This window comes from Sinohyriopsis cumingii, chromosome 18, assembly GCF_028554795.1.
Source record: "Sinohyriopsis cumingii isolate HCF-2022 chromosome 18, ASM2855479v2, whole genome shotgun sequence".
Taxonomy (NCBI): Eukaryota; Metazoa; Mollusca; class Bivalvia; order Unionida; family Unionidae; genus Sinohyriopsis; species Sinohyriopsis cumingii.
In genome coordinates, this window is record NC_142978.1 from 6,922,540 (window position 1) to 6,936,771 (window position 14,232).

A 14,232-nucleotide genomic window follows, 5' to 3' on the forward strand; every position below is an offset into this window, starting at 1 on the left:
GTTAAATAAAACCACACCGAGTCCTACGAATCTGCGTCCAAGATATCAGCACTAAGTCTGAAATCACTGACAATTACTCCCAAAACCACAATACTGAAAATATGACTAGAACCGTATAGTACATGTGACAAAGTCACATATAAATGTAATGATATACTTTACACATGCGCGCACGTGAAGCTGGTTGTTACATATTAAATCATTTTATCAAAAACTTCTTATTGTTATTATTATTATTTTTATTTTTATTATTATAAGCAGGTTCCTACATAAATATGTACCCGATAAAAGATTAATCGCACATAATTATAAGAACTCGCACGTTTTCTCTTAGTTTTATATATGTAACGCGTAAATGAATTCAAACTGTCCAGTTATAAAATGGCTAACTTAAAAAACAGAGTAAAGTCTACCTAATAACATGGCTTTATATGAGATAGGTCTGGCTGTCTGTAAAATGTAAAATAAATAATGGAACATCCAATATATTAAAAATTCTATTCATAATATGGAGAAAGAGCACAAAAAATCCAATCCATTTTTGGTGCCCACTGGTTGTTTCCTTGTTCGATTTCGTGGACTGTTTTGGCTGTTCATCCTTTACTTTCTCGACAAACCGTATGTATAATTTTGGTTGGGGGATGCATACATTACTGCAACTCCTTTTTTTCTTCTTCGAGTGGTTCTTGTAGTGACCTGACAACGTTTTTACTTTTTTGTATTTGAATCTGTATTGTTGTGACTACTATTCCATGGTCTTAAAACAAGTAATAGAAAAGAGTGAGAAGAAACAAGCTTTGTAAAATTCAACAATTTATTGCCATAGAATACAAAGTGGTAATGTAAAAATTGGAACTTACGGTATTGCAAATTAAATCCCAAAATAATCATAGAATTACAGAAAAAAGTCGTAATAATTAAGTTCTGAATAAACATTGGTCGAAATCCAACTTAAATTTCAGTATAAATTCAAGTCTCTATTTCCAAGAATGTTATTTGTAAAGAGCACGTTGTATTTCCAGAGATGAAACACTTGAATTAAATAATTTGAAGAAATAGAATTCCAGCCCAAATGAATTACTGGACACAACATAATACAATTGATTCTACCTCAAGATCTTATAACACGAATGAATAGTTTTTTCCAGTAACAAGATTATGTAGTCTTCTGCCTGGTATCAGATCACAATTAACATTTTCTATAAACAGAAATCACTACCTGATGGAAAATAACCTTCATAATGTTTGCAAAATACAGTATTTGTTATAACTAGAAGTCTGTTACTAAAATTTTTATATAAAATCTGTAGTAAGCAAGAGGTAGACCCTGCGATTCATAAGGAATTCCCAAAGTTCAAGACTGAGAAAGAGATAAACATGTTGACCGAAATCAATAATTTAGGCCAGGTAGAAAGTGAACTTAATTTTGGACAAGGTCAAATCCAACATACAATGTGATATTATCAATAACATAGAGCAGCAGAGAGACTGAGCCCACCAACTATTTCGTCAAACAGAACCTTCTATCGAAAACACTCTTGATAGAAGATCTGTCTTCACAAAATAAACCTTTCTGGTCAGAAAACACTGATAAATAGGCTTTCTCCGCTGACCAGAAGGGTTATCTGATAAAAAATATCTACCTATATAACTACTTCTCGATACAAGGGTCTACTAGACGAAACATTCAGTGTTGTTTCAGTCTCTCTGCTGCTCAAAATGCTTGCATTTTTAATGCTTGGATTTCTAACTAAAAATTGTATCTAACCCAACTCGATACCGTGTCCGAGGATCATGTAAATTTATCGTTGCAAATCCGTGTGGTTTTTGCCTGAGCACGACTAAAGAAATTTCTGAATTTATTTATGTCCATGTCACCGCTGCACCAAGTCTGATGTATATTTCGTAACGTGTGTATGTCAACGCCGTTGAACAGCGCAAGAATGTTACAGTTATCTCTGATCACTTTCGGAATTTGTTTATATCGTTGAGTTACATAAATCACATCAACGTTTTTGTGTCTGCCGCGTGAGAATATCCTGGCAGGGTTTGATTGTTTGTCCAACATGATATCGTCATCCACAACTAAATTATTAATACTCCCATCAATATCATCGATACTCGGTGCTTCATCAATATCAGTTATAAAATCAACAACATCTTCTTCACTTATCGATTTTGCACTTTCGTTGTAATCCTTCAGTACGCTATAACACCGTTGATCATCCACCGATGGTGCTATCAAATATAATTTATCCCACTTCATCCACTTCATTATTGAATTAAGTAACAACTGCGTCTTACCCGACCAAGATGGGCCTATAATAATCATTCGAACATAATTTGGTAGCACTGACTTATGTTTAATTGGTTCTCGTCGCTTTGACGCAGAAAAGTCAGTAATCTCCATTAGATATATCATAAAAATAATATGGATTTATATTGTGTGAAATGCCGAGCACGTACCCCAACTGCGGATATGACAACAATTACAACAAAAAATAATCGACAAGCGCTTACAGGCAAGTGTGAACGATGTGGCACAAAAAAGTTTAAATTTATTATAAAAAAAAGGAGGTGATATTGAAGCCAAGTTAGCCAAGTTACCAGGAACACCGTGGGCTAAATACCCAGGAGAAAAACATCTTCCAGGATCAAATTACTGTGGTCCTGGAACCCGACTTGATATCAGACTTGATGCTCAGGATCAGCCCAATCCAGGTGAGTATCCGATAAATGCTATTGATAAGGCGTGTCATGCTCATGATGTAGCTTACCGAAGTAAGGATTTGCAACAGCGCCATCTCGCGGACGTGAAATTAATTCATGCGTTAAATGCCATCACTGATAAATCTTTCAAAGAAAAGTTAGCATCCTGGTTAATAAAATCCGCAATGAAAGGTAAATTAGCGCTTGGTACTGGTATATAATGGAGTCGATTTATTATTCCCCAAGAGGATATTGGAGAGGTAGCGCAGCAGTTAGTAAACTCGCTGAAGCAGCAAAAGTTACAAAAGTTACTGCTAAAAATTGGTTATCCCGACAGGCAATATGGCAAATTTATCTACCGCGCCCTAAACAAATTCACTTTGCACATTTCGATGTTAGTGTACCAAATGAGGTTCATCAGGCTGATATATTATTTCTGCCACATGATACTATCCGAAGACGTACATACAAGTACGCGTTAACTGTAGTTGATGTTGCAAGTAAATACAAAGATGCGGAACCGTTAACGACTAAAACAGCATCTGAGGTTGCTTCTGCGTTTAAACGAATTTACGAGCGAGGTGGTGGACCACAAAGTGGTCTGCGATGGCCAAATCTATTACAAGTTGATCCTGGCAAAGAATTTCAGGGTGCAGTATCATCACTGATGAAACAACATAACGTCACCATCAGACGAGGACATACTGAAATTCATCGCGATCAGGCAATTGTTGAGCGATTCAATCGAACACTTGCTGAGCGGTTATTTGGATATCAATACGCGAAGGAATTTATTCAGGATACGAAATCGCGCGAATGGGTTGCAAGATTACCAAGCGTGATAGCTGCGCTAAATAATGAGATTACACGAACAACCAACATGAAACCTGCCATCGCGATCACAAAAAATCATATACCCGTACGACGTGATTCTTCAGCGCAGCCAATACTGGGTAATGTTACAGTTAGATATTTATATGAACCAGGTGAACTTGAAGGTGGTAAAAAAAGAGCAACTGATCCTATTTGGAGTGTTACCACACACAAGATAACCACCGTGACAAGATCCACTGGTAGACCAGCAATCTACAGGCTGGATTCAACTGCTCCTCAACGTGGATTCACACGTGAGCAATTACAGGTGATTCCCGAGGACACACAATTACCACCGCGATCACTTAACTAGCACCCCGACGTCGATTGCACTCAAGACAGGTCAACATGATATTATCGCGTGTATGACCACGACTGTTATCTTTTCTGTCTACGGTAAATTGTTTCGAATTTTTATTCGAATACTGCCATAGCATTATACAATTACAGCTCGCGCAGTGATTATTCTGCTGTTGTTTTAACTCAATAATAAATTCAACATCAAGATCAAAGTCGCGAATATTTTTTTGTCACTCTGTTTGTAACCAGAGAGTTTTTTTCTTATGATGTCGCTGTTGTTTTCATTATTAATTTTATCAGCTATTGAATCTTCCAAGACAATTCTTCGCATTTGAGATATTCTTCTGACTCTGGACACAGCCAAGTAGACCAAGTTTGACCATTCGATTCGATCATCAACAATCCAGACAGTTGTATCACTGATAGTTAGTCCTTGAGATGAATGAATTGTCATTGCGTATCCTAGCGTCCACGGGGATTTATTCATATTTAGTGCATCTTTGACAGCATTAATATCAACTAACACAATATCATTCAATACTAAATTCTGTTTCCTTGACTCTGACGCAGTCAGGCGCCCTGGTATATCAACATCTATATTTTGTAACCGCGTATCAGCTGGTCTATAACATAACGGCACTGGCAGCATTGGAAACTTTTCTTGTTGTAATTGAAATAGCTGTTGTTGAAGTGTGTCTCTGACTATCTTTCTTCTTGCCACTATCAAATCGTCTGGTTTCCACACACCCCAAAAGTCGCTCATTGAAGTTTCAGCAATCATCTCGTGCATAATTTCACATTGAATTTTATTCGGTTGTAATCTGATTAATGTTTTAAATTCTTTCAACGTTGCATCAAGTGCTCTATGATCATCAGACACTTCTTCGTAATAATCAGCAAAATCTTTTAACCAATCATGTGGAGATGCGCCGACAAACGGAGGTGGTTGCCGTGATCGCCGCACATAATCACTGCAGTATTTTTCGTTAGCAGCCAATCAAGAAATGTTTTTAATGTTTCCAACGGCACCGTACATATCTCATCCCAAATTATTTTCTCTGTAATATATTTTGTTCCCATTCGATCTGGAGTCCACACACCGCCGCTGTATTTGAAAAAGCTGTGATAAGTACAAGAATTGACTCCTCGTTGTTTCATCTCCCTGGTGAGCCTGTGTGTAGGTGTTAGCACAATCATATCCGATTTTCCAAAAAATTCAATCGCTCGAGTTGTCTTACCAGATCTACCCGGCCCGTTTAAATAAACGGTTTTGTGTCTAGTGATTGGATCATACACAGATGGTGCGTTCGACATTTCTGACATTTCTGATTTACAATAATCATCCTTAATTGCAACATCAGCGGATTCACAATATTCGTGTAACATCTCCGCTTTTATTCTCCACGAACTCCATGATTCATCGTAAAAGTCTTCGACTTTCCTTGTAAAAGCCAGTGATTCTGAATATTTTTTATTGATATAAAATGAATCCGTTGCAACTCTAACTGCGGTGTCAGGAAATCGATTTATCATTAATAGCAAATTTATAGAAACATAACCCAGCATCGAAGATCTTAAATGTGTGTATTGAGACGATTCTCCGTCGATATAACTTACAATTGTGCCCAACTTTTTCCCGTCGGACAAGAACACATCCTCCCGATTACAAAATATATTTCTCGCAACAGCGTCAGCAATTATAAAATCCAATTCAGCATCATCGATAATCAGTCGCGAGTGATGTAGTTTGTGATCATATGCAGCACCTTGAGTAAATTCGTCCAAGATCTTTTGCTATTTTTTCACTATTGCTATGTTTTATCTTGAGAACTTTAGGAGCTTCTTTAATAATGACATCCATCGGGGTATTTGGACTCTCTCATGCATACTCGCTAATAACTTCATCTACACTGATACGCTCCGGTGATGGCAACCAAACTGAGGTCTGTGGTTGATATGATATGATTGCTTCACTGACAGTCAACGATACCAGTATTCGGCTGTCAAGCATATATCGCAATAACACTATTGGTACCCAGCGCTTTTCACTGAAGTATCTGCCAAACCAAACATAACAGCACGGATGAAGTCTCGCGGCGAATTGAAACGAAGTCACACGATCAAATCCTGTCAGGTCAAAGTCGGGTAAAGGACCGTTTATAGCAACTCGTGTCATCGAGTTCGTGGGATGTCCAAATCTCTTAAAGTATTCGCGACACTCGCCCATCCCGAGAAAGCTTCCTGGGTAGCAAGCAATCATATCCACGGAAATCATATCCCGGTAGTCATACCGGGTATTCCACAACCCGCCATGCCCATACTCGACACAACTTAATTGTATATCCGAAAGAAACTGACTTCGGGTTGGTCTCCATGAATTTCTTTTTCTTGCGGCGTGAGCGGCAACACTTGGAACTGTAAAACAATTAACCAATAACTGCTCAATGTTTTCTTTCACATATTTCTCTGCGAGTTTTTCATTTGTTGTTGCAACGACTCCGTCCGGTATAATTCACCGTTGGGTTTTACAAATTGATCATATTCACCATCTTCGGAACTCTTAAATAACCACACTGACACAGGGTCGGTTTTACTCAGCGTGTAAATAACATCAAATATGTTTTCCGAGTAAAATTTTACAACACGATCTCGTGGAAATATTGTAACTGCATCAGTCCAGGCATGAGAGTTATGATCAATAATTTCAATCGGTGTCCTGACTTTTTATAATGCTTCGAATTATATAATATTTGCCCGGTTAGTGTTTTTACTGTTATTGAAAATTTTAATTTACTTGATAGCACAGCAACATCATTTATTGATGCTCCAGTATCCTTGACTTGCTCAGCCCATGCTGTTATTTTTTCACGTCACAGATCAGTTAAACCGTTTCCTCGTTTTGCGTTTTTAAAATGTTCCATTACTCGCTCGGCTACACAATTTAACGCCAACGACGAAGTCGTCAACGACGAAGTCATTTTCATCGGGGTGAGTTTATCAATTTTTTTTTTTTTTTACCAGATAGATTCCATAAACGAATGCGGTCACAGGATACGCTCGAGCGTAATATGGTTTATCAATCCCGGTCAGCATTCCTGGTTTGGAATCTCTACTTAACAGAACGGTTTTTCCGTTATCAAGAACAGGGTCGAGTTTGTCACGGATAATCCACGTATCGGAATCTGCCTTGGAAAGTGCTTGCACTTTCACAATAAATTTTATTCTGAAAAAATATTTCTTACCGCGTTGATGTTGATCAGCGGGGAGATAATCAATAATTGTTTTTGCTCGGGCATCAGTCATTGTAGCATCGATGACTTCGTCAACATCGATGCTGTCATCGATGATTTCGTCAATATCGCGGATAATTTTAAATGACGACCATACATGAGAAGCGCCGTCGTCGCGGAATTCTTTTTTGGCATTCCTGATAATATTAAATAGATCGGTTAGATTCCGTCGTCGTGAGTCTCTGTTTAGTCTGTCAAGATCGAATCTCCCGGCGCCAAATAACTCCTTCATGTTATATTTAAGACAAATATTTAAATAAGAAATATTATATATACAAATGAATAACTGCAAGTGGTTAAAAGTTGGATCCGTAACAGTCTGTAATAAGCCCTGCAGGAAGGAATTCTGCGGTGAACACATACAAAGCATCAAACGAGGAAGCACAGGACCTATACCGTGTCTTCGATGTGGCATTGGGGTCAGGAGTAAAACACAGTTATGTGCGGGATGTGGAGGTAAGCGATACCGTGAACTCAAGCGATACTACAATAAAAAAATAATGGAGATGCGCTGAAATCCAAGAGTGATTATTTAACTAAGTTCTCAGACAAATTATAAATTAGACAAATACATGAAGTATAAATGAATCAAGAATTTGTCCCACATCCAACTATTAAGAATTATGAAGCATCTCGCGAGGGAATAGTGAGACATCGTAAATTGAAAAAACCACTTGGTGTTGTTAATAGTACTGGTTATCTAATGTTTGCTGCTGAAAAAAAACATTATTATAATCATAGGTTCGTGCACGAGTGTTTTTTTGAGAGATCAAAGATGGTCTCGTATTTGATCACCTTGATGGACAGAAACTTAATAATAATTTATCCAATCTGAGAGCTGTGACGCAGCTCGAGAACTGTCAATTCAGAAACACTGGTTGTTATAGTAAATACGCCAAGAAGGTTGTTTCCATAAATTTAAATACAAAAGAACAAAAAACATTTCATTCGATGAATGCAGCCAGTAGGCATTTTGATATTTGTGTGGCTTCAGTAGGAAAAGTCGCAGAAAAAATATATAAATCAGCTCTGTCAAAAAATATAATAAGCAGAAGATTATTTTTCATTATTGTTAGGTACTTTACTATAATCCGAGGATTTTCCAAACGGAGATAACTCTACAGCGACTGCGTGAAAGTCAATGATACAATTATTTCCCCTTGTCACCTTGACAGCGTCAAGGATGACAGCGCGCTATAACACTTCACAGGTATGAGCAGACGGTTTTCTGTGTACAAGGAAGTAAATAACTTCCCTTCATTTTATCACCTTGATAAAATCAAGGGTGACAGCGTCAAGAATGATTTTATCCCTGACAAAGTCAGGGACAAACGCGTATTTATCTCTTTTTTTACAGACAATATCACTATTTTATTACACTTGTTCGGGCTTATGGTACATCTGTATTTTCCACACGATCATATTTAAGAAAAAACGTTTTAAACAAATCACGCTGAGCTATTTCTGAACTTCCAGGTATCAGTCGGTTTATATACAATATCGTTCGAATAATATACGGGGTTTCGAAACCCAACGAAGTTGCACAACTTTCTCCGTTATCGCCGCGTCAGAGGTGGTCTTTTACCACCCAACGGGATTGATTTGGGGGAGGGGGTGCAACTTTGTTGGACGAAGAATATAACCTCGCATCCGTCTGTGTTGTCTATATGTTTGTACCGTCCTAGGATAAGTTATATATGCAATTGTAAATATTGTAAATACAACTGCTGTAAATATGCTTCTACTGTAAATATTGTAAATACAACTGCTGTAAATATGCTTCTACTGTAAATATTGTAAATACTATGTGTTTGTGCCGTCTTAAGATAAGTTAGAATTAAGTTATATGTTTGTACCGTCCTAGGATAAGTTAGAATTAAGTACCTATGATAAGTTATATGTTATGTGTTGTCCCTATATGAACCTTGCTAGCATATCAAATGGTAAGCTAGGTGTTCACAAATGGGGAATGTCTCGTCGTTCGCAAATACACCCTCTGGGCTCTCTAGACTGTTATTTAACAGGTTAGGTGCTCATTGGGGGTCGTGTTTCCGCTCCTGAGTTTGGTAGCCTATCATATGATAAGCTAGAAGCTCAAGGAGATATGATGTTTTTTATTTTAAATATATAAAAATATATATAAATATGAATCACGAAAATATCAATAATGTGATTGATGCTATTAAAAAATTAGAAAAACAAGGATTTAATTTATCACTAAATCCTGAAACAATTCTGTCTGATTTTGAATCGTTATATGAATCTAAATGCGCAGGGCGTTATATTCTTCCTGCTCAATATCTATTCATAAAGATGATTCAAAATAATTTGTATAAATCACTGGCCAGCGTAGAAGAAGCACAAATAAATGAATTTGTTCCATTGTCTCGTGCAATTGAAAAGATCAGGCTGGCACTGGCAGCCGAGTATGAAACTAAAAAGATAATAAATAATCGCGTTAGAAAATTGAAACATTGTATGTCCCTTGACTTCGTCAAGGATGACAGCGTCAACGACGAAGTCACTGACGAGGAAGTAAATACCTCACCTTGATTTACTTGGAAATCAAGAACCTTGATAAAATCAAGGAAGTGAAATCGAAAGTAAAAAAATATATTACTTTTCTTTTACTTCCCCTTGACAAAGTCAAGGATTTTATCAAGATGACAACAAAGTCCCGGGAAAACAAGGTCTCCTGGACAACAAAATCATCTTGACTTCGTCAAGGAGATGAAATCTCTGATGAAATCAAGGTGATTAGTTGGTCGGGTTCAATGCAGGAGTGTGCATAATTGAGAATTTGATCTCGGTCACATACTATTGCGGTAATATGCTCGCGTCTGAGACTATCTAACTGTTGCTGTGTTAGTAAGAAATCTTCGTCTCCGTATTCATCAATGAGCAATTTAACGTTAATTTCTTCTTGTGCAAATGCAGCCTTGACTGCTTGCTCGAGTGCTTGTTTATCATAAACAAAAACATTTATGTGGTGGTACATATTTGAGATTTATATAAATCTAACGATCTAAATAAGCGTATATACTCGAGGATTTGATGCGTATCGCAATGCGCGATCACAACATGATCTTTTATCAATACTTGCAGTTGTGCATCAGTCAGTATAAAATCGTCATGACCGTATATATCAACAATTATTTTTACCGGGGTAACTTTTCCGGTTCTGACAGCGTTATCAAGAAGTACTTTATCATGTATGAAACATTTCACGTGGTGATACATTATATTATACTTGTTTGATTAATTGTGAATTTCTGTGACTTTTACTAGCTAATACCCCATCAGGTCAAGGAAATCTGTCGATGACACTGACTTTTACTAGCTAATACCCCATCAGGATTGAAAAATTAGACGGTTTCTGTGATTTTTACCAGTAAATACCCCATAAATTTCAGTGAATTTGTCAGTGTTGCAGAAAATATATATAAAGTAAAATATTTTTACTGCAATATCTTATTGAGACGATCTCGTGAAATGCATGAGTCATGCTATAATTTTTTATAATTTATTGAAATATTTTTTGTGTTGACGGTGACATTACTGCTATCGTCGTCGTCGGTGATGTCACTGCTATCATCGTCAGTTACATCATCGTCAGTGACATCAGTGCTATCATCGTCAGTTACATCAGTGCTATCATCGTCAGTGACATCAGTACTATCATCGTCGGTGATGTCACTGCTATCATCAATGAAATCATCATCACATTTTTTTTTGGAAGTCTTTGACTTGAAAATCGAAGATTTTTGGGACATTATTATAATATAATATTATTAATTGAAAATCGTTTACGATTGGAAATCCCGAAAAATCGAAGATTTTTAGGACTTCACCAGGAGACTAATATGTAGTGTTTCATTCCGTAAATCAAGGGGATTCCCACTCTGGTCTGTCAGCGTGAAATTTATTCTGGTCAGCCATGGATTATGACATCGTAGATAGACCGGATTGATTGGCTCTTGCACAATCAGAAATCCAGGTGGTTCTTTCGGAGTAAATGAATAAAGAATAAATCCTTGCTGGGCTTGATTTGATAATGTCGTGTCTGTGTTGTAACTGCCATCGATGACATCACAGACAAGATTGACCGCGACCACTTCAGTTATGTTTTCGATGCCCGGGGATACATGACGGCCTTGCCCTTCGGTGTTATTGTTGTGTCTGAGGATAGTTGGCTCCGGTAGTGTTTGCTTGTACCGTGCGAGTATGTCATCGAAGGATTCATTGATGAGATCAGTGACTGATTTTTTTTAGCTCGGGCATATTAAATTCGGGAAATTTATAACTTCGTAATTCAATCACACAGGAATTGAATAATGATCTAGAAATTTCTGCCTTATACCATTTATATCATCATATTCGTCGATATCTATTATTACCTGAACTACCTGCCAGTTAAGATATTCCATGTCTATGGCAAGCTGATTTAATATTTCAATTTGTTTAATAATTTCGCTACGTGAACCAGTTATATTAGCAAGGTGTTCTTGGAAGAGATGTTGTAGTCGCGTTAGTGATGTTTTATGTTCTTGTTTAATGATTCTAAAATATTCAATAATATTGTTTATGTCAAGTTCAACCCTATCATGTCCTCGGATAAAACCCCACGAAGCATATTTATCTTTGCTGAAATAAAAATGACTGTTACTCTTCGCTGAACCTCTCATGATATCCAACGTTTTTTTGTATGACGGGGTAATTCCGTGATATGAATGCGCGTCAGTGACATAATCAGACTTTTTAGGCGCTGGTGGTATTGGTTGTGCCAGTGGAGCGACTTCAGGCCATCCTAGCACTGTTCTGATTGAGCTGTTGTATATATCCACGGCGTAGACTGGGGTGTTTATTTCGATCGCGGACGACAGCGTTGACTCGTGAGCAGTTATTTCTATCTTTGATTCCTTCCCGGTGATTCTTTTTATTCGACGTTGTAAGTCCTCATTGATCTCTTCAATCTGATAAGACCCGGTTGGTAACACAATGACATTCCAGTCTGGAGTGCCATCGGGTTTATTTTTATATGCAAACACAAACGAATTATATGCTGGCAATTTTCCAAACGATTTCTCTCTGATGTTGGGCCAACTGTGATACTCGTAATTGCGCTAACGCGATTTCGCTTACTGCAATCGCAGTTGAAAAATTAATACTGAATTCTGGCTTAGTTGATGTTACTGTTAACAAAGATGTTCGCGCCGGGCTTGTATTTGCGACTATCTGCTGAAGTAATTCCGTCATTATTTATTTGCTGTCGTTTCCAATCAAAGTTCTTTTTGTAATCGTTATACGCGGCTTCCATCTGCGCGAATTCGGAATCTGATGTTGTTGTATCGTCAAGACTGGATGATGTCAACGAGGACGATTTCGAGTAGGTGCTTGTGGCCTCGCTGTTTAACTTTTCATACTCGTGCAATTTTGTTAGCGCACACGAGGATATTTTTTTCGCAATAATATTAACAACTCCTGCAATTGTCGTTGATGTTGAGACTGTAATTGTAATCACAACTGCAGTTGTAATTGCAGTTGTCACTGGTGTCAGCGCTGATAATAGCACCCCAGTAGATGCAACTACCGCGGATACCGAATACACTATTGTGTCTAATACAGTTACACTCCGTTTGTATTTTTTTATCTTTGTTGCGCATTTGTCAATAGTGTTTTTTAACTCTGAATGCCATTCGCGTACTTGATCATATCTATATTGCTGAGCATTTAATGACTCTGTCATTAGTGTTGTCTTTGATGTCATTTTATTATTTTACGCGGTAACCAATTGAGGCGTTTCAGCTACAAATTCCAAACACCACCAGTAAGATGTTGCGGTTAATTTCTTGTTTGCGGCTTCCAGTATAAATGTTTCTTCGGTTTCTTTGTTTAATATGATAGTCACAACCCCGGAATACTTATCGGTGAAATGTCTCCAGGGATATGTTGTGAAGATCTCAAACTTAGCGGCACTGAACACAGACAGTCTATACACGCCAGTGGCTGTTGCTGTATATTTGATAGTATTATTTTGTCGGGACCATGTTGCGAATCCCGATGATACCGTGTATACGATGTTGGTGATATGCCCAGAAGTAACTCCAGTGGGGACTTTAATCAAACTGGTTTTGTTAACGATCTCAGGAATTCCACTTACGATATCTTGCTGTGTTTGTTTGATCGTGTCAATGTTGGTCTTGATTTCAGAAAGTTTCATATCGACGACTTTCGGATTTTTTCCAAAGAACTTATCCACGGCATCATCGGTTCTTGTGAAATTTTCTCGAAGTTTTCTAAACTTCTCCACATGATCATCATACTTTGTCCGAAACGTGGTTAGTTTATTGTTAACATCACTAGTTCTTGCGTCTACGTATTGTTTGTTTGCGGCATCAGTTGGCGAGGTTGGATCTGATAACGTTGTCATCTTGTAGCCACCAAGATCAAGAGGACCTGTCATTGTATCACCGGACTTACTTACACGGGCTAGTGCAAGTTTTTGCATATCATTTCGGAGATGAGTCTCTGATTTTACCGCCGTCGATAAACACTGGAATGTGATCATCGGTAGCTCCAATAACCCTACGAATTATTTCTTGCCATTTGATATCGCTGGTTTTTAGTTTTCCGTGCCGGTCCTGAAAAATAACAACCTCATCTGGGATTATCCCGGTCAGACTTAAAAGATTATCGATTTCATCTTTGGTCGCATATTTTGATAAGTCCACATCGGCGCGTTTTTTTGTCTTTGTTTCGAGAAGAGATCTTCCGTAAATATCAACCATTATTTGATAGGAAACTGTTTAAATCGACCCATAGTATACTCGTGCACGATTTTGTGAGGAGAAATCTTTGATTTCGAGATCGCATCAAGAACATTTAACACTTCACGGCCACATATTGGAGGATCGGTCAGTGTTTGTGTTGGTAACGTTGAATACCAAACTTTTGACCCTGACTTTGTCCCTGTCTTTGACAGGGGGATGTTTTTTGTATATCGAAGAAATTCAACTGGCGGTGCTAGCCCGTACGAATCAAAATAGATAATTCCACGTGG